Here is a 27,733-nt window from a genome sequence, read left to right as displayed (position 1 = left end):
AGGGTACAGGAAGGGGCCAGGGGCAGTGCGGCGGGCAGGGGGGAGGGTAGAGGAAGGGAGTAGGGGCAGTGAGGCGGGTGGGGGGAGGGTAGAGGAAGGGGGGGTAGGGGCAGTGAGGTGGGTGGGGGGAGGGTACAGGAAGGGGCCAGGGGCAGTGAGGCGGGCGCGGGGAGGGTACAGGAAGGGGCCAGGGGCAGTGAGGCGGGCAGGGGGGAGGGTAGAGGAGGGGGAGTAGGGGCAGTGAGGCGGGTGGGGGGAGGGTACAGGAAGGGAGTGGGGCGGGGGGGAGGTTACAGGAAGGCGGGGTAGGGGCAGTGAGGTGGGTGGGGGGAGGGTAGAGGAAGGGGGTGTAGGGGCAGTGCGGCGGGCAGGGGGGAGGGTAGAGGAGGGGGAGTAGGGGCAGTGAGGCGGGTGGGGGGAGGGTACAGGAAGGGGCCAGGGGCAGTGCGCCGGGTAGGGGGAGGGTAGAGGAAGGGAGTAGGGGCAGTGAGGCGGGCGGGGGGAGGGTACAGGAAGGGGTCAGGGGCAGTGAGGCGGGCGCGGGGAGGGTACAGGAAGGGGCCAGGGGCAGTGTGGCGGGCAGGGGGGAGGGTAGAGGAAGGGGGGGTAGGGGCAGTGAGGTGGGTGGGGGGAGGGTAGAGGAAGGGGGTAGGGGCAGTGCGGCGGGCTGGGGGAGGGTAGAGGAAGGGGGGGTAGGGGCAGTGAGGTGGGCGGGGTGAGGGTAGAGGAAGGGGGTAGGGGCAGTGCGGTGGGGAGGGTACAGGAAGGGGGGTAGGGGCAGTGAGGTGGGCGGGGGGGAGGGTACAGGAAGGGGGGGTAGGGGCAGTGAGGTGGGCGGGGGGGAGGGTACAGGAAGGGGGGGTAGGGGCAGTGAGGTGGGCGGGGGGAGGGTACAGGAAGGGGGGGTAGGGGCAGTGAGGTGGGCAGGGGGGAGGGTAGAGGAAGGGGGTTTAGGGGCAGTGTGGCGGGCAGGGGGGAGGGTAGAGGAGGGGGAGTAGGGGCAGTGAGGCGGGTGGGGGGAGGGTACAGGAAGGGGCCAGGGGCAGTGCGGCGGGCAGGGGGGAGGGTAGAGGAAGGGAGTAGGGGCAGTGAGGCGGGTGGGGGGAGGGTAGAGGAAGGGGGGGTAGGGGCAGTGAGGTGGGTGGGGGGAGGGTACAGGAAGGGGCCAGGGGCAGTGAGGCGGGCAGGGGGGAGGGTAGAGGAAGGGAGTAGGGGCAGTGAGGTGGGTGGGGGGAGGGTAGAGGAGCGGTGAGGCGGGTAGGGGCAGTGGGGCGGGGGGAGGGTAGAGGAGGGGGAGTAGGGGCAGTGAGGCGGGTGGGGGGAGGGTACAGGAAGGGAGTGGGGCGGGGGGGAGGTTACAGGAAGGCGGGGTAGGGGCAGTGAGGTGGGTGGGGGGAGGGTAGAGGAAGGGGGTGTAGGGGCAGTGCGGCGGGCAGGGGGGAGGGTAGAGGAGGGGGAGTAGGGGCAGTGAGGCGGGTGGGGAGAGGGTACAGGAAGGGGCCAGGGGAGTGCGGCGGGCAGGGGGGAGGGTACAGGAAGGGGGCCGGGGCAGGAGGCAGTTCAGGAGCTTCACTTTTCATCCCGCTGGGTGTGTCTGCCTGGCATGATCCTGGTGGTGATGGTACATGAAGCTGTGTCTGTCTCTCTCTGAGGTGTTGGGACCCCAGTACCCTGGGGCTGCCCATGGCTCCTTTGCTCCCGGGTCTCGCTCCTTGCTTCGCAGATGGTTCGTTTTGTTGCTGAGTCTCCTTTTCTCAGCTGAGTCCCCACCCTGCATTGGCCCCTATTGCCTTTGGGGTTTGAGGATTGTGCTAAACATTTGGTGCTTTGAGTTCGAATCTCTGTAAAGCCCTCGCCAGGGCCCTTCTGGGCAGATTAAAGGCCTGGGAGGGTGGAGGTGGATTTTAGCGATGCTTCATTCTGAATTTTTGCTTGGTCTGAAATGGGGGAAGAAGTTTCTTTCCTTGTGAGTTAAACACCGTTTGTAAAATGCTGATGATTCCTTATCCGAGGCATGCAGAGGGGCCTGTGCAGCCATACTGATTGCAGGAGGCTCTATTTTCACAGTGCTCACGGTTGGAGACCCAGTTAAGTCACAAATCCTAGATGCTGCTAAACAAATCTCGTTTCCTGTATTAACAAGAACACCTCAAACTCAGGAAAATGGAAGCACTCTAGAAATCCAGTTCGGTTTTCACCATTGAGGTTATTCACTTCTTGCACTTAAACAATGAAAACTAGTTGTATTTTTTTGGGTAGCCTGTCTGTCATTGTTCCAGTGTTTTCAGGCACTTTGAATGTTTGGCTTGCAAATATTGCTGGGAAAGCTTTGTTTATTTAAAGCTATTGTTCCCTTTGTGCTGCTTTTATGATGTGTAAGAGCAGCCCAAATGTTGTAAAGTTTCATTTGCTTTCTGTAACTTTACAATTAGGAATATCAAGTCTTGTTGGTCCCTGTCCTTGCTGGAGGATGAGAGAACTAGAGTCTTTTCAACCCCAAAGGGTGTATGAATCTTCTAGAAAGAGCTATTCACCCAAATCTATCAGGATTTGCTTTAAATAGGTGTTAACTAATTTTGAAAGTTCTCAAGCTATTAGAGGTGGGCCAGACAGAAAATTGGGGAGCTGTGCCCCCCCCCCCCTCACCGTGAGGCCCGACCTCCAGCCAGGTCTGAAACTGGAGCTGGGCAGTGTGGGGCACTTGCTGCTTGCAGCTGGCAGGAGCTGCCTGGGTGTGGGGACCTGGCTCCAGGGCCAGCAGAATCCTTGGATAGCAGTGATTGTGGGGGGGCAGGGTCCAGGAGCCCAGGTCGGAGTGAGTCAGTCTAGACCACTATGGAGAGCTCCAGCCCTTCACCTACCCTGGGCATCGTTTCCCAGCTAGTGGGGACACAGGCTGGGGGGCTAGTCTTAGGCCCCGTGCTTGGCCTTAATTCTCCAATGCTGCTGGAGCTGGATGCCCGGCCAGCAGCCTCTGCTCTGCCTTCAGAGCTAGGTGGCCGGAGAACGGCAGCTGGTGGGGTGGGGAGAGAGGGCTAAGGCAAATTTTGGGGTGGCTATAGGCCCTGCAAGGCTCCCCCCTCCCCTGAAGTGCTGCTCCTGGTCTAGGATGGAATTGGCAGAGAGGAATTCCAGCCAGGGATTGTAGATCATGTATTCAATAAGATTAGAGATAAAAGGGGGAGAGGCAATGGTATGGTAATGGAGGGAGAAGGGTGGGCGTTTTAGTGGGAGGAAAGAGCCGGAGAAGAGTAAGGGAGGGTATGAGACTGGGTGTGAGGCATGTGGGATGGAGTCAGTGAGGCAAGTGGAGGGGCTGGAGAAGGAAAGAAGATAAAAAACTTCTGTCTGTGGTCAGGGAGAAGGAGGCGAGAGTTGTGAGGTGGGAGGGGAAGGTAAAGAAAGGGCAAGCAGATGGGAGAGGGAAGGTCATGTCAGGTTTTTGTTTTTTCCTGGGAAGAAATTGATAAGATCCCGTGTCAAGAGAGAAGCCGAGATGCAGGAGGAGAGGAAGGTTTGAGGATTGAGGGCTACACTGCTGGGGAAAAAAGTGTATTCTTAATTCAGGTTCACTAATTTGGGTTTAAATAATAATGAAGACACAGTAACCTGTCTTTTAGCTCGGGTTAGCATTGCAAGTTCATCTTGCCCTATAGACTTTAACTCCAGATGCTAACACATGCTGTGTAGCTGTGTTTTCACTGCTATTTTATCCTAAGTTAGCTAACCTGAGTTAAGAATACACCTCTAGTTTGCAGTGTAGACATACCCAAAAATGGTGAAAAGGCAGTTGGGATTGGAGGCATGGGATTCATTTAAGATGGAGTAGCAGAGTGGTTCATGTAGGAAGATGGTAGAACAGGAGAGAATGAATTTGTAGTGCATGCAATTAGCCTGGTCATAGCGGTTTTGCCAGGAACACACCACAATGCAAGAACAGGAGTGGAGGAAGCAGATGTTGGGGGTGAGCATGGGGGGAGGGGGAAGGGGAAGCTGGCAGGGCGGACCTTCAGATGGAAGGGGGTGAAAAATGTCAAGGGTGGATAAGTGAAGAATGGAGGGAATCAACAACCATTCCAGAGAAGAGGGATGAGACATCACCAAGTTAATGAACTGGAAGTTATGGGAAACAGTTTCCTTTCAATAGCTCTGGTTGATGTCAAAATCTGGTTAATTCTTTAGTGAGTCAGTGAATTTGTTCAGCAAAAGCTCTAATCTCTCATGTTTTTTTAAAAAAAAAAAAAAATACAAAACCCATTAAAACACAAATCAATTCAGGCCTTTTTTGTGCATTGTTTCTTCTTTACAATCAAACACATTTTCCCCTTTTGCTGGTCACTTAAAAAACATTAAACCCTGCCCGTTTCCATTGAATTTCTAAAAATCAATGGAAATTTGTGATTTTAGTTTTTAAAACTTTTTAAAGAAATACAAACAAACCATTTGTGCTTGTTTAATTTCTGGGTCAAAGCTGACCTGCCAACATCCTTTTTAAGGTAGCCTCTCTTTCCATTAAAAAAAATCTTGCTTTTCAGTCTTAAGTAATGCATGTTACATGTGTGTAAATTTGACTTTGAATGCATGTGTAGCTCCTGCAATCAGGGTTTGGCTTTTGCCCCCCTTTTTTACTTCCAGGTGGTCGTCTTGATGAAGTCAGACAAATTGACCACTTCTGTGTTCCAAAACCTCCCAGTTCCTTTTAACCATCCATCTTGATTAAATCATGGGGGTTTGTCTCCTTTGCACATGATGCAGGTTTAATGACATTCTTATGATGTATGAGCACTGGCTCCTCCTCTGCATTAATTACATGCTAGTGTTAATGGGTTAGTAATAAACCTGCATGTCTGCTTTTCCCATTACTCGTGAGAAGAAATCCTCATCTAAATTTGCAGACACTGCCTTATGTCTTTTAAATCCATCCTTAGTATGTCTACACTACAGGATTAATTCGAATTTATATAATTCGAATTTAGGAAACCGATTTTATAAATTCGAATGTATTCGGCCACACTAGGCACCATTAATTCGGTGGTTTGCGTCCAAGCTACCATAGTAGCATCGATTTCCAGAGCGTTGCATTGTGGGTAGCTTTTACATAGCTATCCCATAGTTCCCGCAGTCTCCACCCCCCTTGGAATTCTGGGTTGAGACCCCAGTGCATGATGGGGCAAAAAACATTGTCGCAGGTAGTTCTGGGTACAGCCTCCCCCTCCCTCCCTGAAAGCAACGGCAGACAACCATTTCGCGCCTTTTTTCCTGAGTGAACTCTGCAGACTCCATTCTGCATCAAGCATGGATCCCGTTGTGCTCCAGAACGCAGTCTCGAACATTATAAACACCTCCCGCTTTCTCGTGGAGTTTATGCTGACACAGGACCAGAAAAAAGAGGCGAGGAGGAGGAGGAGGCGGCGATTGCAGCGCAGCGACCAGCGTGATGAGGACATGGACACGGACACAGAATTCTCTGAGACCGCGGGCCCCGGTGCTTTGGAGATTATGATGTTAATGGGCCAGGTTATAGGCTTTGAACGCCGATTCTGGGCCCGGGAAACAAGCACAGACTGGTGGGACCGCATAGTGTTGCAGGTGTGGGACGATTCCCAGTGGCTGAGAAACTTTCGCATGCGTAAGGGCACTTTCATGGAACTTTGTGACTTGCTTTCCCCTGCCCTGAAGCGCCAGAATACCAAGATGAGAGCAGCCCTCACAGTTGAGAAGCGAGTGGCGATAGCCCTGTGGAAGCTTGCAACGCCAGACAGCTACCGGTCAGTCGGGAATCAATTTGGAGTGGGCAAATCTACTGTGGGGGCTGCTGTGATGCAAGTAGCCAAAGCAATCACGGAGGTGCTGCTACGAAAGGTAGTGACTCTGGGAAATGTGCAGGTCATAGTGGATGGCTTTGCTGCAATGGGATTCCCTAACTGTGGTGGGGCAATAGATGGAACCCATATTCCTATCTTGGCACCGGAGCACCAGGGTACCCAGTACATAAACCGCAAGGGGTACTTCTCAATGGTGCTGCAAGCACTTGTGGATCACAAGGGACGTTTCACCAACATCCATGTGGGCTGGCCGGGAAGGGTTCATGACGCTCGCGTCTTCAGGAACACCAATCTGTTTAAACGGCTGCAGCAAGGGACTTACTTTCCGGACCAGAAAATAACCGTGGGGGATGTTGAAATGCCAATTGTTATTCTTGGGGACCCAGCCTACCCCTTAATGCCATGGCTCATGAAGCCATACACAGGCAGCCTGGACAGGAGTCAGGAGTTGTTCAACTACAGGCTGAGCAAGTGCAGAATGGTGGTAGAATGTGCATTTGGCCGTTTAAAAGGTCGCTGGCGATCCTTATTGACTCGCTCAGACCTCAGCCAAACCAATATCCCCATTGTTATTACTGCTTGCTGTGTGCTTCACAATCTCTGTGAGAGCAAGGGGGAGACCTTTATGGCAGGGTGGGAGGCTGAGGCAAATCGCCTGGCTGCTGATTACTCGCAGCCAGACACCAGGGCGATTAGAAGAGCACACGATGAAGCGCTGCGCATTAGGGAAGCTTTGAAAACCAGTTTCATGACTGGCCAGGCTACAGTGTGAAATTTATGTTTGTTTATCCTTCCTGAAAACCCGCTCCCTTTATTGACTCATTCTCTGTAAGGAACCCACCCTCCCCCTTCCCCCAGCTTGCTTTCAAAGGAAATAAAGTCACCATTGTTTAAAAATCATTTATTCTTTATTAATTGATTATAAAAAGAGGGAGAGAACCTGAGTGGGGTTTGGGAGGAGGATCAGCGGGAAGGAAAAGCCCAGTAAAAAAAGGTTAAGAAAATGGCAGCCTTTTGCTTGGGCTGTCCACTGGGGTGGAATGGGAGGGTGTACGGAGCCTTCCCCCCCGTGTTCTTACACGTCTGGGTGTGGAGGCTATGGAACATGGTGAGGAGGTAGGGGGGTTATACAGGGGCTGTAGCGGCACTCGGTTCTCCAGCAGCCGTTCCTGAAGCTCCACCAGACGCCGGAGCATGTCTGTTTGCTCACGCAGCAGCCCCAGCGTTGCTTCCCGACTCCTCTGATCTTCCTGCCGCCACCTCTCATCTCGAGCGTCTCTCCTCTCCTCACGTTGGTCCCTCATGTCCTCACGTTGGTCCCTCATGTCCTCACGTTGGTCCCTCCTGTCCTCACGGTCACTGGCTTCTTTCCTATACTTGCAAACCGTCTCCTTCCACTCATTCAGATGAGCTCTTTCATTCCTGGTGGATTGCATGATTTCGGAAAACATCTCTTCTCTCGTCTTTTTTTTACGACGCCTTATCTGGGATAGCCTTCGGGAAGGAGGAGGGAGGCTTGAAACATTTGCACCTGCTGGAGGGAGTGAAAAAAGGAGAGAATTTTTTTAAAAGATACATTTTTCAGAACAATGCTTATACTCTTTCACGGTGTATACTATTCACATTACATAGCACATGTGATTTCTGTGCAAGGTCGCATTTTGCCTCTTAATATTGAGTGCCTGTGGCTTTGCTGCTAGAGATCACAGACGCAGGTCGGGGCAACAGAATTCACCTTGCATGCTGCCATGGTAAGCCACTGTCTTTAGGCTTCTGCGCCCTGCTTTCCCACATACCAAGCAAAGCCCGTTGTGCTGCAGTTTTCCTGTTAGCTTGTTTTCTGCTGCTGAAGGTTAACACCCCCCCCCCATCCAATTCTCTGGGATGATTGCTTTCTCCCTCCCCCCACCGCGTGGCTGGTATCAGGGAAGATCCCTGCAGGAACCAAACTAACACCACCCCCCCCCCCACCCGCCATGAATTCTCTGGGATGATTGCTTTCTCCCTCCCCCCACCGCGTGGCTGGTATCAGGGAAGATCCCTGCAGGAACCAAACTAACACCCCCCCACCCCCACCCGCCATGAATTCTCTGGGATGATTGCTTTCTCCCTCCCCCCACCGCGTGGCTGGTATCAGGGAAGATCCCTGCAGGAACCAAACTAACACCCCCCCACCCCCACCCGCCATGAATTCTCTGGGATGATTGCTTTCTCCCTCCCCTCACCGCGTGGCTGGTATCAGGGAGATCCCTGCTAGCAAAACGCGAAAAGCTCTGGGCCAATCCTCCCCCCCCCCCCTTGCACTTGGCTAAATGCAGGGAAGGATTTCTTTTCAGCCACAGGCAGACAGCCCAGTAGGAACGGCCGCCTCAGTCCCCTTAATTAAGTTCCCTTATTTCAACCAGGTTACCCTAAGCGATATCACTCTCCTGAGGATTACACAGCAAGATAAAGAACGGATGTTGCTTGAATGCCAGCAAACACCGGGACCATACGCTGCCAGGCTGTGTCAGGCAATGATACCAGATTACTTGCTACTAGCATGGCGTGGTCAAGTGTCCTACCATGGAGGACGGAATAAGGCTGCACTGCCCAGAAACCTTGTGGCAAGGCTTTTGGAGTACCTCCAGGAGAGCTTCATGGAGATGTCCCTGGAGGATTTCCGCTCCATCCCCAGACATGTTAACAGACTTTTCCAGTAGCTGTACTGGCTGCGAATGCATCCCAAGTGCTCAGGGCAAATTAATCATTAAAAATGCTTGCTTTTAAACCATGTTTTATATTTTAAAAGGTAAACTCACCTGAGGTCCCTTCCATGGGGTCATGGTCTTGGGTGCTGGCTTGGGAGGCTTGGGAGGGTACTTCAGTCAGGGTGAGAAACAGTTCCTGGCTGTTGGGGAGAACGGAGAGCTGGGTGCTCTCTGCCAGCTCGTCCTCCTCCTCCTCCTCCTCTTCCCCTTCCACGGAATCATCAGGTGTACCTGATGAGATTATCCCCAGCTCGGAATCCACAGTCAGAGGTGGGGTAGTGGTGGCGGCCCCCCCTAGAAATGCATTTAGCTCAGCGTAGAAGCGGCATGTCCGCGGCTCTGACCCGGAGCGACCGTTTGCCTCCTTTGCTTTTTGATAGGCTTGTCTGAGCTCCTTGACTTTCACGCGGCACTGATCTGTGTCCCTATTGTGGCCTCTCTCCATCATGCCCTTGGAAATTTTTTCATAAGTTTTGGCATTTCGTCTTTTCGAACGCAGTTCAGCTAGCACTGAATCCTCTCCCCATATAGAGATCAAATCCAGTACCTCCTGTACGGTCCATGCTGGTGCTCTTTTTCGATTATCAGCCTGCATGGTTACCTGTGCTGATGAGCTCTCTGTGGTCACCTGTGCTCTCCACGCTGTGCAAACAGGAAATGAAATTCAAATGTTCCCGGGTCTTTTCCTGTCCACCTGGCCAGTGCATGCGAGTTCAGATTGCTGGCCAGAGCGGTCACAATGGTGCACTGTGGGATAGCTCCTGGAGGCCAATAACATCGAATTGCGGCCACACTAACGCTAATTCGAATTGACAAATTCGATTTTGGCGCTACTCCGCTCGTCGGGGTGGAGTACAGAAATCGAATTAAAGGGCTCTTTAATTCGAATTAAATGGCTTCGTTGTGTGGACGGGTCAAGCGTTAATTCGAATTAAGGCAGCTAAATCCGAATTAAAGTCGTAGTGTAGACCAGGCCTTAGTCTATCTTTGTGAAACCTATTTATCACTACCATGTGATGACACTAGACTAGTGATCACTCGTGAGTACTAAGATCATTGTTACAACTAACCTAACATCCCTTCTTCCTCCCTCCTGTCTGTTCCCAAGTCAAATCTTTTGTCTTAGACTGTGAGCCTTCTGGGTAAATTTGTACCTTGCCTAGGACAATGGGGCCCTAATTCCTGATAGAGGTGCTTATAACAAATGCAGATTGCAGAAGGCTCCAGTCTGTCCACACAAAGAATCAATACTAATGTAAAGTTGGCTCCAAATTAAGGTGTTTCTTTAAGTGGGTTAAAAAGCACGTAGTCATTTTTCCTGTTTTCCTATAAAATGTATTTACAGATTTAATCTCTAAAACATTAGTAATAAGGGCAATATGCTTGACTGTTAATGGTAGAGGTATCCGCACGGGTTGTCTCAATAGTGCAGACAGAGGGCGGGAGTTTCAAAAGGATGTAAGAACCTCTGGAGAAACTGGTGGTCTAGTCTAAGTCTTGATGGGATCCTGTTAGGACCGAGATCTTGCCTTTTGCTCCCTGAGCCTTTAAAATCCCCAGCGGGAGCATAACTCTTTCATAAACCTGAACTTCTCATCTGTGGGGGATGTAGTGACACGGTGATTGCTGACCCAAATGTTGGAGGGGAAATCTCCTTTGGAAGTGCAAAGATCTCAGTAATTAGTCTCATGCAGGGTAGAAGGATAGCTTATTGGATAAGGCACTGAACTAGGCATCAGGAGACTTGGGTCAGTTTCTTACTCTGCCACAGGCTTCTGGTGTGACCTTGGCAAATCACTTAATCTACCATGTGCCTCAATTCACCATCTGTAAAATGAGGATAATACTTATCTACCTTCACGGCAGTGTGAGGTTAAAATCCATTGGTGGTTGTGAGGAGCTCAGCTATAACTACCTAGATCTGCTTTTGCTCTATGGGATGTTGGTGTTCCGGGGTGTGGATTTTGGGGGGAAATTTTTTTTTATAGTGAATCTGGGTTCATCATACATAAAAACAAACCTCTGTAGCTCAGATTGGAGAAATGAGCACCACACTGCTGCCTCTAGTGCCTGGGTGGAAACGATGTGGCGGAGAGGCAATCCTAAATCCCAGTTTGCCTTTGGAAATTGTAAACTCAGTTATATCTCACTTCTGCATGAGACCTCTGAAGAGATTACTGAGGCCGATTACCATGATGTGAGAGAGCCCCATAAACGCCCTATTCCGCATCTAGGCATGCATGCAGCCCTAACCCTCCTCGCTCCAAGAGCCTGCACCAAACAACTTCCTTCCCAAAATAAAAGCCGCTTACAGGGCACCACCTTTGGCATTTGTCCTTCCCCAAGCACTGTCCACTGCGACTGGCTACCTTCCTCCTGGCTTGAGAACAGCTCCTGGCTGCATGCATCTAGGGATGCTGGGCTGTCTCCCTCCTCCTCAGCACCCTCGTTCCCGCTTTCCTCCTCCTCTTGCCTTGTTGAACTGGGCTCTGCAGTGTCAAAGTGGAGGTGGGGTCGCCCCCAAGTATCGCGTCCAGCTCTTTGTAGAAACGGCAGGTCGCGGGGGCAGAACCGGAGCGGTAGTTTGCCTTGCGCGCTTTGCAGTACGCATTCTGCAGCTCCTTCACTTTAACCCTGCACTGCAGTGCGTCCCGGTCATGTCCCCTTTCCATCATGTCCCTTGATTTCTGCCCGAAGGTACACCTCTACCTCGATATAACGCTGTCCTCGGGAGCCAAAAAATCTTACTATGTTATAGGTGAAATCGCGTTATATCGAACTTGCTTTAAGCCGCCGGAGTGCGCAGCCCCGCTCCCCCGGACCACTGCTTTACCGCGTTGTATCCGAATTCGTGTTATATTGGGTCGCGTTATATCAGGGTAGAGGTGTATCATAATTCCTACGGCTGGAGCGCAGCTGGGACTGGACAGCTTGCTCCCCCGAAACACTGAAGTCCAGCACCTCGCCATTGCTCCATACTGGGGATCGCCTGGCGCGTGGAGGCATGGTCACCTGGAAAGATTCGTTGAGAGCACTCCACACCTTGCTGTGCAAACAGGAAGGGGATTTTCAAAATTCCCAGAGAATTTAAAGGGCAGGGTCTGACGGTTGGTCACCTGAGGGCAGGGCAGTAGAGTTCAAAGTGATGACCAGAGTGGCTAGAACAGGCATTGTGGGACACTTCTGGAGGCTGATCAGGGCGTCAACACTGGCGCTGCGGCACTCCAGCCGGGGCGCAGCAAGCGTTATGCTTCTCGGGGAGGTGGATTACCAGGAGCGCTCCAGCCACGGAGTCTGGGTGCGCTACGTGCCTTGCCAGTGTGGACGCATCATGAGTTAGGGTGCCTGGGGCTGCTTTAATGTGCTCTAACTTGCAAGTGTAGCCAAGCCCTTAGTAAACAGCACCTCTTTACAAAGCAAGCAGGCTTGGCTGAAGTGGCTGGGCAATTCTTTCTTGTGCACTGAGTGACTGGTACAAATGCTCCTGCACTAATTCGTTGCAAAAAGATGGGTAATCGGTACTACTGGACAAGACTTGGAAGTTTTAAAACAGTGGGGGAGAAGCTTTCCCTTGTACTCCTATTGTAAGAGAAATTGGTTTCCCTGGCAGGTATGTACTTTGAGGAAGTAGTTATTCAAACTATTGTTCTGACCATTTGTCCTCCATTTACTTCAATTGCTGCAATATGCATTTCCTTGTCACTCAACCACACTAGCGCGCCCCATTTCTGCAGGGATGCAGGAAATACAGGAAGTGCTGAGACACTTTGTAGGACAGAGACTGGGTCATAGATTCCCCCCCCCCCCCCCCCGAGAAATTGTTTTGGAAATTTTGGCTGGGACTTCTGGTCCTGATTTTGCAGCTTCAGAGAGTCAGATCTTGAGCTGAAGTTACAAAGCCATCCCCTGCCACGTTGCTCCTAAGGAGAAGCTTTCCCTGCCCCACGGCAGAGGGAAGAGTGTATATTGAAGAATTAACAGCAGTGGAAAGGTAAAGACTGCAAGGAAAGCTGACCAAAGAGGGCATCTGTACAAGTGGGAGAGTCTTACTGGAAGTATCTAAAGCTGACACCATGCCCCACAAAGTTGCTGGTTCATGGGCGATGCCTGAGCATTGCCACATAGACCAGGGTAAGGCTGTGGCAGCCTGCTGATCATGTTGCAGGATCCAGCTGCAGGAAGCTCAGCATCCTCCCCTGCTTCCTGCCCCCATCGCTCCTCAGCTGCAGGGGGAGGGGTCACTGTACGGGAAGCTGCTCCCCCATCCGCCCAACCCCCGTGCATCTGGACCTCCCATACTCAGACCCCCCTGACATGTCTCACCCTGTACACCCAGAACCCCCCCCTAGCCCTCCATACCCAAACCCCACCCCACTGAACCTCAACGCCTGCATCTGGAGCCCCCCTGCCTCCAGACCCCCACCTTGCACCCAGATCACCCCCCACTGAGCTCCCTGCACTCAACCCCCCACCCTGACAAGCCTCACCCCCCTGAGCCCCCACATCCAGACCCCCATGCCACTGACCCCCCCAACTAGCTGCACCCAGATCCCCACCCCACCAAGTCCCACTCCCCCAGCACCCAGAGCCTCCTGCTGAGACCCTCGCACCCAGACCCCTCCACCGATACCCAACCACTTTCACCTGGAAGCTCCTGCAGAGTCCCATTGCCCCTGCACCTGGAACCCCCGCCCCCAACGAGCCTCTGTGCATTCAGATCCCCCCACACTGAGCAGCCTGCACCCTGATTGTCCCACACAGAATCCTCTCACCCCACACTGAGCCCCTCCACACTTGGATCCTGCCTGGTTGAGCCTGCCTGCCCCACACCTGGCGCAGAGGGGCAGGGCCCCAGGGTGTGTCTGCAGTAGGCCCAGGCCTTGTGCTGGGTCAGGTGCAGCTAGGGTGACCAGGTAGCAAGTGTGGAAAAATTGGGACAGGGGGTGGGAGGTAGTAGGAGCCCATATTTAAAAAAAAAAAAACCCAAATATCGGGACTGTCCCCATAAAATCAGAACATCTGGTCACCCTAAGTGCAGCCTCACCACTGAGTCCGTGTCCTGGGGGTGGGCAGTAGGGAGGCTGCAGGGTGATTCCCACCTTCGTACAACCAGTGGCCTGTGCTCCCCACTGCATGCTGGAGCCTCTGCATTTATTTATTGACAATAAAGCTTGAAGAGCTTTAAAATATTGTGCACAGAATTTTTTTTTTTTTTTTTTTTGGGTGCAGAATTTTTAATTTTGCCCTCAGGAGTAACAGGCAGTTCTTTAATGTAGCAGGCAAAGGCAGAATGCCAGATCTGAGGACTAGAAAGTGAAACTTGAAAAATTTAAACCAGAAACAAGGGGGCACATTTTTAACAGTGAGGGGGCATATCGCTCACTGGGACAGTGAATCAAGAAGTTTGTCGGGTTCTCCATCACTTGAAATCTTTAAATCATGATTGGGTGTCTTAAAATATATGCTCTAGCTCAGTTACAAGTTATTGGACTTGAGACAGGAATTGCTGGGTGAAATTCTAAGGCCTTTGCTCTGCAGGAGGTCAGACTAGATGGCCACACTGGTCCTTCCAGCACTTAAAAATCTATGGTCCTGTGTCTTGTCTTCCAAAGAATAGAGTCCCTTATGCCAGACGGGTTGCTATTAATGTAGTAAGATATCAGCTTTTGTGTACACTGAAACATGCCACGTCTGTGGTTCACGCTCTGAAACATTGGTGCAGGACCAGCCAGCGATGGATTTACTCCCACAAACATTTTTCTCAGGGAACTGTGGGGCAAGGCCACTTGGTACAGCATCCTTGGAGGGTGTGCTATATGTTATAATTTGGACCTAGCCACGGTGGTGCATCTTTGTGTTATATCTGTTTAATTGTGAAATGGCATCAGGTTGTTGTATAGACTTCAGACTACTGCTCAGGCTGAAACTCACTGACTCAAAGAACCGCTACTTTGTCATGTAGCTGATTTAGTTTTCCATGTGATTAGTGCTGCATATTACTGGTTTTCACTCTCTCTAGTTACTTAACTGAGGCCTTGGCTACACTGGCGCTGTACAGCGCTGCAACTTGCTGCGCTCAGGGGTGTGAAAAAACACCCCCCTGAGCACAGCGAGTGCAGCGTTGTAAAGCGCCAGTGTAATCAGTGCCTGCAGTGCTGCACGCTCTCGCAGCGCTGGCGGCGCGACTACACTCGCGCTTCACAGCGTCCTGAGTGTAGCCAAGGCCTGACTTTAATCAATGACTGCAATTTGATTTGCCCCATTTCCAGCCTGTTGCTGTGTCACGGAGTAAGGGGGGACTCAGGGCCCTGCACCCCCGGCTTCCTGCGATTCACCATGACTCTCAGCCAGCCAGTAAAGCAGAAGGTTTATTTAGACGACGGGAATACAGTCCGAGACAGGTCTTGCAGGCACAGACAACAGGATACCCCTCAGTTAGGTCCATCTTGGGGTCCTCGGACACCCCAGCCCCCTCCAGAGGTCAGAGCCCTCCCTGCCTCCAGCCACCTCACCAGCCAGCTCCCCAGACTCTGCCTTCAGCGACCCCTCCCACCTTTGTTCAGTTTCCCGGGCAAAGGTGTCACCTCGCCCCAGCCCCCTCCTGGGTTCTCATGTTACAGGCTCAGGTATTTCCCTTCGGTCATTCTCCCATCCCCCAACGCAGACCATCCCAGCCACACTCCCCTGTCAGCACTTACAGATCACAGTAAGAACAGTCCCAGTTCGTCACATCTCCCCCCTTCGAGACCGAACTGAGCGGGGTCACTTCAGCCAGTGACCCGGGGAAGTTCGAACCTACCCCCGTTCCCATGGATGCCCCCGCATCCCTCCCATTCCTTGGTGAGAATTACACCAGGCCCCTCCAGTTTCACGCCCCCCCTTAGGTCGGGGGTGCTCGAGGGCATTCGCAGTTCGCATGTGGGAAGGGTTATGCGGCCTGTGCCCTTTTCCCACCCCCAATACCCCTGGGGTTCCAACTGGGCTGGGGTCTTCTCCCAGCGCTCCAGTCTGGAGGTCTGTGCTTCGGGCTCTCTTGGTTCAGAGCCCCCCTTTTAACCTTGGCCACCCTCTGGAAAGGCTCCTCTATGCTGGGCAAGGGTCCTAAAGCCGTTTTCCCCTTGTCCCGGGCCTTCCTCCCCCTCTGACAGGGGTCACAGGATCGGCAGTACTGCCGGACAGTAACAAAGACCCCAGGCCAGTAAAAGCTCCGTAGCAGCCTCTGCTGGGTACGCCAGGTTCCCTGGTGCCCTGAGAGGGGGGTGTCATGGGCCCGGTACAGCAGCTGGCGGCGATACTTCTGGGGTACCACCAGCTGCCTCCTGATCCCCCCTGACTCCATTTTCCCTGGGGGAGCCCATTCTCGGTACAGGAACCCCTTCTCCCACAGGAACCTTTTCCGGCCGCCTCTCCCCATGGTCTGTACCGCACCGAGGTCGGCCAGGTCCCTTATCTTCCGCAAGGAGGGATCTTTCTGCACCTCGGCCTGGAACTCAGCAGCTGGGACAGGGATGGCCACCTGCTCTCTCTCGCCGGCTGGGTCTGAAGCCGCAGCCTCCCTGAGCCGTGTCCCTGGGTGTTCCCTCCCCACCAGGTTAGGGTCCTGCGCCTCGGGCAAGGCACCCTCCCCAAGGCCAGGGCGCAGTGCCCCTCGCCGGCTCTGACTGCGGGTCACAACCAGGGCACCCTGGGGGTTGCTTGACCAGTCCTCCAGGTCCCCCCCCATCAACACCTCAGTGGGCAAATACGGGTGTACCCCCACGTCCTTGGGGCCCTCCTTGGCCCCCCACTTCAGGTGTACCCTCGCCACGGGCACTTTGACTGGTGTCCCGCCCACCCCCGTCAGGGTCAGGTAGGTGTTGGGCACCACCTGATCTGGGGCCACCACCTCGGGCCGGGCCAGCGTCACCTCTGCGCCCGTATCCCAGTATCCATCGACCTTCCTCCCATCCACCTCCAGGGGAACGAGGTACTCTTTCCGGAGGGACCGCCCCGCGCCCACCGTATAAACCAAAAACCCTGAGTCTGGAGCATCCCGCCCCGCAGAGGAGCAGGCCTGGAGCTCTCCTCCCTCCTTAGCAGGTGGTACTCTGCCAGCCCCCCTTCCCTGGGAGTGCTGCCTCTCGCCTGGCTGGGTCTCTACCCAGTCAACCCTCTGTGGGTTTGGTCTGCTCAGTCTGTCCCTGAGCCTGGGGCACTGGGCCCGTATGTGACCTCTTTGGTCACAGTGATAGCAGACCATGTCCCAGGGGTTCCCTCGAGTGGGTTGGATGGACCTGACGCTGGATCTTCCCCTTTGGTGAGGTTTCTCCGTATTTTCCCGCTGGGATGGCCCATGGTGACTCTCGCTCTGCGTTGTGGTGGGACTGTTCCTTTGGGACTCCTCCCTGCCAGCCCCTGACCGGCTCTTTACAAACTCATCGGCCAGCCGGCCTGCATGTCGCGGGTTCTCTGGTTTTTTGTCCCTCAACCACAGCCTCAGGTCGGATGGGCACCGCTCATACAGTTGCTCCAGTACCAGCAGTTTAACCAGGTCCTCCTTCGTCTGGGCCCCATCTGCCCACTTGCTGGCGTATCCCTCCATGCGGACGGCTAGTTGCAGATATGAGATCTCAGGGGTTTTATCCTGACTCCGGAACCTTTCCCGGTACATGTCAGAAGTCAGCCCAAACTCACGTAGCAGGGCCTTTTTGAATAGTTCATAGTCTCCTTTTTCCGCCTCTTCCAGTTGGCGGTACAAGGCCAAGGCTTTGGGGTCCAGTAAGGGGGTGAGAACCCGGAGTTTGTCTGCAGGATCAACCTGGTGCAGCTCGCAGGCCGTCTCAAAGGCATCCAGGAAGTCATCCATGTCCTCCCCCTCCTTGCGTGGGGCCAGGATGCACTTATCAAAGCTCCGTGCAGTCCTGGGTTCCCCCTCACTCACCGCAGCCGGGGGCTCGCGGCCCTTCAGCCTCGCCAGTTCCAGTTCCTGCTGACGCTGTCTCTCATTCTCCTCCCGTTCACGATGCCTCTCTCTCTCTTCATGCTGCCTCAGTTTCTCTTTCTCCTCCCATTCATGCTGCCTTTGTCTCTCTTCATGCTGTCTTTGTCTCTCATTCTCCTCCCGTTCATGCTGCCTCTGGTGTTCACGATCCTCCAGCTCTCTCAGTTTTAGCTCTTTCTCCCATTCCAGCCCATTCCGCTCCACGGAGCAGAGATGGTGAGCTTTGTAGTTGCAAAGAGTTCTTTCAGAATTTGTGAATCGACTCTCGTTGGGTCCTCAGCACGGTAGGGGTGGGATATTCTGTTCCCTCCCATCCCTGTCCCTTTTCAGGGACCCTTCTCACAAGCACTCCTCTTGCAGGAGGTGCAATCGCTCCTCGCTCTAGGGGCAATAGAGGAGGTTCCTCAGGAGTTCAGGGGCAAGGGGTTCTACTCCTGCTATTTCCTGATCTCCTCCCCGCTGGTTTCACGATCACGAATGGTCCCTCAGGCTGCACATCGCACACTCGATTTTCCAGAGGGGGGGCTCGCCCCACATAGACCTGTTCGCGCCGCAGAGCAACAGGAAGTGCCAGCGGTTCTGCTAGGAATAACGTAGCTGAAGTCGACGTACTTAGATCTACTCACCGTGGTGTCTTCACTGTGGTGAGTCGACTGCTGCCGCTCCGCCGTCGACTCCGCATGTGCCTCTCACGCCGGTGGAGTACAGGAGTTGACGGGAGAGCGCTCGGGGGTCGATTTATCGCGTCTGTGCCCTTGGCCTCTCCTGGCTGGAGGGAGCTCAGTGTAGGACTGCTCTTGGATTTCACCCAGAAACTCCAGTTGGGGAACATGCTGCTGCCCAGAACTACGTTCAGAGCAGTGCACCAGCTCCCTTTTGGGGCACAGGTACAATTCAGAGTATTGGTGAGAATCTTTAAACCTCTAAATTGTCAGGGACCCAGCTCCCGGAAAGATTCCCCGTCCTAGCCCGTCCTAGCCGTGTGTGGTCGCTTTTGTTTTCTGGCCTAGAACCAGCACGGAGTTTTCCCAGTGGAGGTCCCCATCCCATTTGAAACTTGCTGTTCGTCGGAGCCAGAACCTCAGGGCTCTCAGAGTGTAATATAAAATTGTCTGCGTGTTTGGTGGTGGTCCTGGCAAGACTAGGGCATTGTGGCTTCCAGCCCCAATGGCAATCACGCTGTATTTATAGATCTAAAATTGCACTCATGTCAAGGGCAATAGGTGCTATAAAAGTTCTGAAACAGCGCTAGAAACTGTGATGGCATAAGCAAAAATGACTGGTCCGATGGCAAAGTGCAAAGCTGTCTGGGGAAGAGGAACCAGCCTGTGCACACTTCAGTCAGTTTTGGCTCTTTCTCGGTGGATCAGAGATAAGCTGAGTGGTTTTGTGTGGGGAGGAGGAGTGCTGCTGAGACTGGGGATGCGATTTGGGGGGCAATTGTTTAAAGAGGAAGCGGGGAAGAAATCTGTATCTTTAGATTGTAAGGTTTCAGAGTAGCAGCCGTGTTAGTCTGTATCCGCAAAAAGAACAGGAGTACTTGTGGCACCTTAGAGACTAACAAATTTATTAGAGCATAAGCTATCGTGGGCTACAGCCCACTTCTTCGTAGCTCACGAAAGCTTATGCTCTAATAAATTTGTTAGTCTCTAAGGTGCCACAAGTACTCCTGTTCTTTTTAGATTGCAAGCGCTTTGGGGCAGGGACTAGTCTGTACGCGTGCAGTGTGTAGCCTAGTTGTCCTAGTGATCCTTGTTCAGCGTCGTAAGGCCTTACCGAATACAAACATTTGACTTTGTCTTAACAAAAACCAACCAGAAAGCAAAGCTTGAAGCAGTCTGACTAAAACCCCTTTCCTGTAATGGGGTGCAGACCCTTGGCAACTACTGTAAGGCTAAGAGTTCTCCAAGAAAATGAGGTAGAAAAGAATGTTCTTAAGGTGTTGATCCTTCATAGGAGAGATGAATCTCTGTGGGGTTGAGCTTGGCAGCTGTTCTGCTGTCTCTGGGATCACTTGGGTTCTGTGGTTTCTAAACAAACCTCTCTCCTAATCGTTTTTTTCTCCTTCCCATAGGGTCCTTGATATCAGCCCAGGTGATGGACACACAAACCATTCAAGTGCCTGAGAATGACCGTAAGTGCAGAGTGCTAAATTATATATTCAAAGGCCGGAAGGGTCACCATGATCTAGTCAGACCTCCTTGATAACACACGGCATAGGTCTTCCTTGAATTCATTCCTGTTTGAACTAGAGCAGATCTTCTGAAAAAACGATTGATTTAAAAATTGCCAGTGCTGGAGAAGTTGTTGATTGCTGCCTGTGCAGTCAAGGTGTAGTTCCACCCACTGGCCTTTCCCAGCTGGGGAATGATCTCTGGCTGAGGGTTGGTCTACACTGAAAACTTACATTGGCATAGCAACAGCTCTCAGGGGTATGAAAAATCCACCCCCCGGAGAGACAGCTATGCCAACCTAAGCCCCGGTGTAGAGCACTAGGTGAATGAAGAATTATTCCGTTGAGCTAGCGACTGCCTCTCGGGGAGGTGGGTTAACTACAGTGACACGAGAATCCCTCCCTCGCTGTAGTGTCTGTGCTCAAGCGCTCACCCTGACAAACTGCTACTGTGGCCCTGCTTCCTTCCAGCAGAAGTCAGTGTAGTGATCTTTAGGAGCACTGATGGCTCGGAGCTCACAAACTGCAAAGACTGGGTTGGTTCCTGCCAGCTGGTTTGGTTCAGTTGTTTTCAGCTTTGTGAAACGGTCCCTTGTAAAGCACAAGCGGTGTGTGTCTGTCTCTCTCTCTCATATATATATATTTTATTTATTTTACTGGTTTAGATGTGATTCTCTTTGCACGTATTGAATGTGATCTAGTCATGACCGCTTGTTCCTAAGATGATGGAAGGTCAGCTCTTCTTCGACTTGGTGTCCGTGTGGATTCCACTGCAGTTGCACGTGCGTCTCGTGGGCATGAGTTCGGTTTCTTTTGAATAGCTGAGCTTGTTGGAGCCACTTATCTTCTCCCCCCCTCCTTCTCACCCCCTTCGTGCTCCTGTTTAAGGGCGTAAAAGGCAGAGCAGACGCAATCCTCCCTCACTTCCCTTTGATGCCCATGGCAGCAAGACGGGACCGAGCGAGCGCCTGGCCCACTGTTTCCCCTAACTGAACACGTTATTTTTTTAAATCAGATTTGTGAAAAAATCTTCATCTTCACACTCCTTTCATGTGGACATTTAAAAAAAAAAAAAAGTGAGGACCCCCTCATACCTCATGCAAGCTGCCACGTCTCAAGGTGGACTTCAAAATCTGCCTATCCTGTGATGGACTCATGCCTGTCAAGGATGGACACAGTCAAGGCAGCTTCTGCCTATGGGAGAGCCACCTCCCGGATCAGTGCTTTGTGGGCAAGTCCATTTCATCCAGGACCCGCAAATCCAGGGACGCTCTGCTCAGGCGGCGTATGCTGGAGCAGTCCACGTGGGTCACTTCAGACACAGAAGTGACGGCCATTACCAGTGTCAGGCTAGTTAAGCCGGTATCGGCCAGCGCTCTCTTGAGCATAGGTCATGCTCCAGGATTGAGCGCTGGACAGAAGGCGAAGAGAATATCGGCAGAGCTGGCACAAGTGACTTTGATGCCAACCACTTCAATATTGGCAAAGGCCTCTGTACCGAAAGCCGCGGTACTGAGGCTCTTGGCACGGATGGCCCTGGTGTCCGCATCGGTCACTCTGGCGCAGGCTTCCCAGGCAGTAAAGCTGGCATCCGTGCCTGTACATAAAGATGAGACGCACTCGTGGGACTGGACAGAGCCCATATGTAACACCAAACGTGAAGGAAGGTCCCAGAAGGAGGAAACAAAACATCGGTTCAAAGGACCAAGCATCTGAATTGTCTACATAGGCTGTGAATGGCACAGGGAATGAGGGACCCAGCACCAGTCTTGGCACAGGTGTCTGCCCTGGAGTAATCTGGATCACCTCCAGACATCTTCCCTGTGCTGAAGAGACTAATGGAACCAGCCCCAATGGCACATCGCCTGACGGCATTGCTGTTCGAAGAGATACTCCTCCTCACCTAACCCATGTACTCCGCCTTGCTCAAATTGAGTAGAGATCCCCCTCTTCCTTTGGAGTGAAAGCCTGTGACCGGAGTCCCGGGGGGGAGCCAACTGAGGTCACTCAATTAGGGTGAACTGCAGAGAATGGGACAGACAACCCCCAAAGCTGGTGGATATTCCAATACCTAGATTTACCAAACCAGCACAAAACAGGTTCTATAACACCTCATTGGTTACCCAGAAGCCAACAACTCCGTTTCCTTAAAGCAACCCAGCCTTAGGCCTCCACCCAGAGGCGCAAGTCAGATATGATGAGGATTACTGAACATCTTATTCATCATATAAATAAGTTCTACCAATCGCAAAGGATTGGACACATTACCTCCCAGGTTAATGAATATTTCAGATCTTACCCAAATACACGCTTACAGCCAGTTCTTATTAACCAAACAAACCTCTATTAAAAAAGAAAAGAGAGAGAGTGTATTGGTTAAAAGATCAGTATCCAAACAGTCATGAGTACAGTTCTTGAGATTCAGATTCATAGCAGAGATGGTGAGCTTTGTAGTTGCAAAGAGTTCTTTCAGAATTTGTGCATAGGTTCTAGTCCAATGTTTATATTCAGGGTGGTCCAGTCAGGACTGGGGTCTGTCTTGGGCTTAAGCTTCCCCTGCATGAAGCATCAAGCAGATCTGAGATTAAAAAAGGATTGGGACCCAAGGCATTTTTACAGTTCGGGGCCCTTAGGTGAACAATAGGCAATCACGGATACTTTGAAGTGGAGCTATTTCCTAAGCATTACAGGTAATTAGCTACATGGATTTACATAAGGCAGTTTATCCATTAGGCAGTCTATCACAAACTTTAAAGTGACATATAGACAGTGACATTATTTCACCCAAGACTCATCTAAATGTTAATATCCCCTTTTGATCTCTGAATCAATAGCTATAGCAGGGGTTGGCAACCTTTCAGAAGTGGTGTGCTGAGTCTTCATTTATTCACTCTAATTTAAGGTTTCGCGTGCCAGTCATACATTTTAACATTTTTAGAAGGTCTTTTTCTATAAGTCTATAATACATAACTAAACCATTGTTATATATAAAGTAAATAAAGTTTTTAAAATGTTTAAGAAGCTTCATTTAAAATTTAAATTAAAATGCAGAGCCCCCCAGACCAGTGGCCAAGAGCCGAACAGCGTGAGTGCCACTGAAAATCAGCTTGCGTGCCGCCTTTGGCACGCAAGCCATAGGTTGCCTACCCCTCAGCTATAGTGACAGACAGGAACTGACTTGTTTAATGTTAGCCATGTAAACAGATATAAGTAAACATAAAATTAGTATCACCTTTAATTTCTAACAACATAGGCTAGAACTTTGAAATGCAAATCTATCTACCATGGAATGGCCCTAATTACCATTTGCATACTCTTCTAACTCTCTAAAGGTTGGCTTTGGATTATATAGCCTGCAAGCTGCTTAACCCTTTCTGGCCATGTGTCATACTTTGTATAAGATTTGCTGCAGTTCTAGAACAGTGGTAGCAACAATGGTTTACATGGTCATATTTTAATCAGATAATGTCACAGACCCAAAAGAGGTGGCTGGGGAGCCTAGTACCCATACGACGTCACCTTAGCCTTACTGGGGACCATCAGCTCTTGTGTCTGGGAGCAAGATTCCCTCTCCCATGTTTCCAGAAAGGAGGCGATCCCGTTCCCCAGTGGCATCGTTAACCAGGCCACCCACACCAGAACCACACATGGGCCCGCAAGAGCAGGAAGCAAGGGAGGGATCGCAACGACCCCCATCTCCACTCAAGGACAAGGCAGTGACACCAGCCCCGGCCCCAGCGATTGATTTGAATTTAAAACTTTTCAAGACCTCCTTTTCTGCATGCAGAGACCTTGGATACTGGGACTACATTTATACAAGAGAAGTCTTTATTTTGAGCACCATGATGCTGGCCAGAATCACCCTTCCTATTAACAAGGGGCTCCTGGAACTGGCTAAAGGACTGTGGCAAATGCCGGGCACTTTTCCTCCCACTTTGAAAAGGGTGGCGAACAGATACCAGTGCCCCCAAAGGGTTTTGAACGCACTTATGTCCATTCAAATGCAGAGTTCCTGGCTTCTTCAGCACAGGAGAAATCACAGTCCACGAAAGGCATGCCTAATGACAAAGACCCCAAAAGTTGGATCTCCATGGACATACGGCATACTCATCAGCCTCCCTCCAGCTGGCAAATACCAGGCTCTGTTCACCAAATACATCTATCTCAATTGGGAGAGGGTCACTCCCTTCCTATCCAAGATCCCTCAAGATAACAAGGAAGAGTTCAAAGAACTAATCAAGGAAGGCCAGATGGTCGTGAGAGCATTCCTACAGGCGGCCAAGAACGCATCTGGTATGGCCACGGTCGTCACTGAGACAGCCTCGTGGGTACAGGCCACAATAGATGGCCTGCCCTTTAATGGGATGGAGCTCTTCAGGCAGAAAACAAACGAAGTATTCCAGTCCCTCAAGGAAAGCTCTGTGATTCTTAGGGATTTACACACCTAAAGGAACCCTTACAAGTAGCAGCCCAAGCAGAGGCAGAGGACACCATCCTACTAGTGGGATTGACAGCCAGAGTTACCCACAAAGAGAATCTCAGATACTCCTGGGGACACCCATCACCTCTGTGCACCAGACTCCCTCTGAGGCAGCAGATTTGACAGGAGCATTGGGAGTTGCATTGGAGTCAGTGTGGAGCCTGCGTCCACCTTCAGGAACTGCCTTTCCACTGGGCCTGGGCAGCCATCCGAGCCAATAAATGGACATTAGAAATTGTCCATGGCTCCCCTATCCATTTCCACGCATTACCCCCTGCCCTATCCTTCTTCAGGGATCCTTGTCATGAGAACCTATTACAAACAGAAGTGTACTAGTTGCTTCATCTCTTCTATGGCATGTAGGTACCTATGGAGTACTGGGGAAGAGGATTATACTCCTGTTCTTTCTTCTTCTGAAGAAGAAAGGAGTTTTCGTCCTATCCAAGCTTCATCCTAGACATGAGAAGATTGGACATATACAACACTGTATCCTATTCAGGATGGTGACATTTGCCTCCATCATCCCATCTCTTGAGGCTCAAGGCTGGTTGGTGGCTCTCTGCTGACATGACATGTACTTCCACGTCGCTATCCATCCAGCTCACAGGAAGCACCTAGGGCTCACAGTGGGGGCCCCATCATTATCAGGGCAACGTTCTGCCCTTTAGACTCTCCGTGGCACGAGTCTTCACAAAGTGCCTCGCGGTAGCAACAGCTCATTCACCTCTACCCTCAGCTCGACGGCTGGATGATGGGGGCAGATCCCAGGAGGAAATGGCGGAAAGCCTGGACTACACACTATCCCTATTCTCTCAGCTGGGCCTCCTGATGAGCTAGGGGAAAAAATCTCTTATCTCACCACAGGCAATAGAGTTCCCAGGAGCCTTGACTGACTCTGGATCAGTCAGAGTGAGCCTTCCTGGAGACAGGGGTAGTCTTTAGTACTTGGGATAGAATCAAACCAGACTGTGACAATGCGGATGTGTCTGGAGCTGTGGGGACATATGTTAACGTACACATACATGACATCGCTTGCCAGGTTTCACCTGCGGCTGCTCTAGCTCAGGCTCAAGTTGGTCTTTTTCCCCAGTAAAACACCTGATAAACAAGAAGGTTGTGCAACCTTCCTACCTGCTCTCCCGAACTCCACCATGCACATCCTGACTGACCAGACCTGCGACACACTACATCATCAAGCAAAGAGGTGCACACGTGTCTCCCCTATGGGGATGCCTTCAAGCTCTGGACACGGTGCCGCCGACACAGGATAACCCCAATGGCTCTCCATCTCCCAGGAGTAGGCAACAACCTGGTGGGCTTGCTGAGCAGAAAATCCATAGCTAGTCGGGAGTGGTCCCTGCAGAGATCCATGATTGCGCCAAGATTCCACCATTGGGGAACTCCTGTGATAGACCTGTTTGTCACCCAGGAAAACACCAAGAGTCAGCATTTCTGTTCTAAAGTGGGCAGGAGCCTGGCAATATTTCCCAACACTGTTCTTCTGCAATCGAGTCCAGGTATCCTGTTTGCCTTTCCTCTGATTCCCCTGGTCTCGGCATGATTTCCAAAATCAAGAGACAAAGCCACAATCATTCGTGTAGCTCCCAACTGGCCCAGGCAGTTTTGGCCAATGGACCTTTTGCCAGTGTCCATTCAGCCACCAGTCCTGTCCAGACCTGATCTCCCAGCATCCTGGCCAGATACTCTGTCCAGACGTGAAGTCCCTGCACCTGACTGCCCGGATGTTGGCTGGGTGAATGACACAGATGGACTGTCTTAGACAAGTCTAGGAGATCCTGATACAGAACACTGGCTTTTGTCAAGAATTATGCATTGGACTTAGCTGCCAGGGCAGATGTAAAGTTTGGGAGAGCAGTATTACAATCCCTATTTGACTGATGCAGTTGGCTCTCTTCGTTCCCACTATCCAGAGGGGACACTGATGGCCAGTCACCTACAGTGGAATCGACACCGACAGATACTTTTAGAAAACAGTCTGGTTCCTTACTCTGCAGTAACTGTGGTTCTTCGAGATGTTGCAGTCAGGGCGGATCCCACGAGCCACCTTCCATTGCCAGTTTCGGAGTCATCAGCTAATTCATAGATTCTAGGACTGGAAGGGACCGCGAGAGGGCTTTGAGTTGTGAGGAAGCTGAAGGTCATGCGTGGCCCTTGTTAAATGATGTCGAAGGCTGAAATGTCGTTGCCTTGGTAACGTTCTTCAGGCTGCTCAGTGCTTCAGTCCTTGGAGCTTCAGTGTTACCAGTACTAACAGCAGATAATGCTCATTCAGCGGACCTCGATGTTTTTCATAAAGAATGACCACTGGCATGGTAAGGTGACAAAGGCACTCGGCCAGGTTTATTGCCCTCAGGGCACAGTCCTAGTGCCCTAGCTCTGTGGTTACAGGTACACTAACACATGAGTGCCTGGTCAGCAGCAGCAGTCTCTGCTATCCCCCAGGCCACACAAAGTGTTAAGGCGAGGTACCCCGACATTTGTAGGCTGAGATAAATAACTTACGTACCACCTTATGTTCCATGACCTCTGTTTTTTACCTCCCCTTGTTCCTGATGTCTTGGAGAAAATATCCCTATTCATAATTCTGTCACACCCCAATCTAGTACAAGATCAGATGGTTTATCTGTACTAGCTGGAATATATTTACATAAATATCTAGTGCCTAGTACACTAGCAACAACTTTGACAAGTTCACGTACTGAATAGTGAACTTACAAGCATCTGCTTTAATACACGGCCTGACTTTGGTTCACAGCCTCTGGGTCAGGACACAGATCTTGCACCAGGCCCAGTGCTCCAGGCTCTCTCTGTCTACTACAGCCCTGAACAGATACTGCTATTCAAAATATCTGAACTCGTGCACATGAGACACATGTGCACCTTCTGTGGGATCCACACTGACTAAATCTCGAAGAATCACAGCTACTGTAGGGTAAGAAACTGTTCCCTCCAGTAGTAAATACACTTGGAGTCTTTCTGCACTCAAAGCAATACTATAGTAGTTTTGGTGAGTATTGAATCTTTGAAATTCAAGTACTTCTTGTTCCAGAGATTCCAGTGTCCATGTCTCAGATGAAATGTAGTTGAAAGTTTGGGGCTTAATAGCTGTTGTATCAGAGCATAAAGATGAGGTTCAGGGTGGAGATAATGACTGAGCCCTAACAAGATGACTGAATTAGTACAGAATCGGGAATGGCCTCTGGCAAGTTGAACTACTAAATCTAGGGTAAAACTTTCAAACAAGTGCCTAAGCGGCCAGATTGTCAAATGTATTTAGGTGCTTATTGATAGGTGCCTAGTGGGTGTTCAAAAGCACCTAGGTGGGCTAGAAATATAACTCCCATTGCTTTCACTTTTACAAATCCCAATAGGTGCCTCCCTGCATCTTTAGGTACCTAAATACCTTTGAAAATCTGGCCCCAAGTGACTTGAAAATTTTACCCCTGGGTTTTTGTTTTTTTTTTTTTTTTTTTAAATGTCAGTTGCCCGTGATAACTCCATCTC

General features: G+C 51.4%; 1 long non-coding RNA gene across 1 annotated transcript in view; it reads left to right on the top strand.

Annotated features, from left to right (window-relative positions):
- Positions 1-27,733, top strand: part of LOC135892790 (uncharacterized) — a 48,868-nt gene that overhangs the window by 3,684 nt on the left and 17,451 nt on the right. The window contains exon 2 of the long non-coding RNA XR_010562300.1: positions 19,630-19,689. This is a non-coding gene — a long non-coding RNA (uncharacterized LOC135892790). The remainder of the gene's footprint in view (positions 1-19,629; positions 19,690-27,733) is intronic.

Source organism: Emys orbicularis, chromosome 20, assembly GCF_028017835.1.
Source record: "Emys orbicularis isolate rEmyOrb1 chromosome 20, rEmyOrb1.hap1, whole genome shotgun sequence".
NCBI lineage: Eukaryota > Metazoa > Chordata > Testudines > Emydidae > Emys > Emys orbicularis.
The sequence above is the reverse complement of the archived record's forward strand: the minus strand, read 5'-3'. Positions and strand labels throughout refer to the sequence as shown.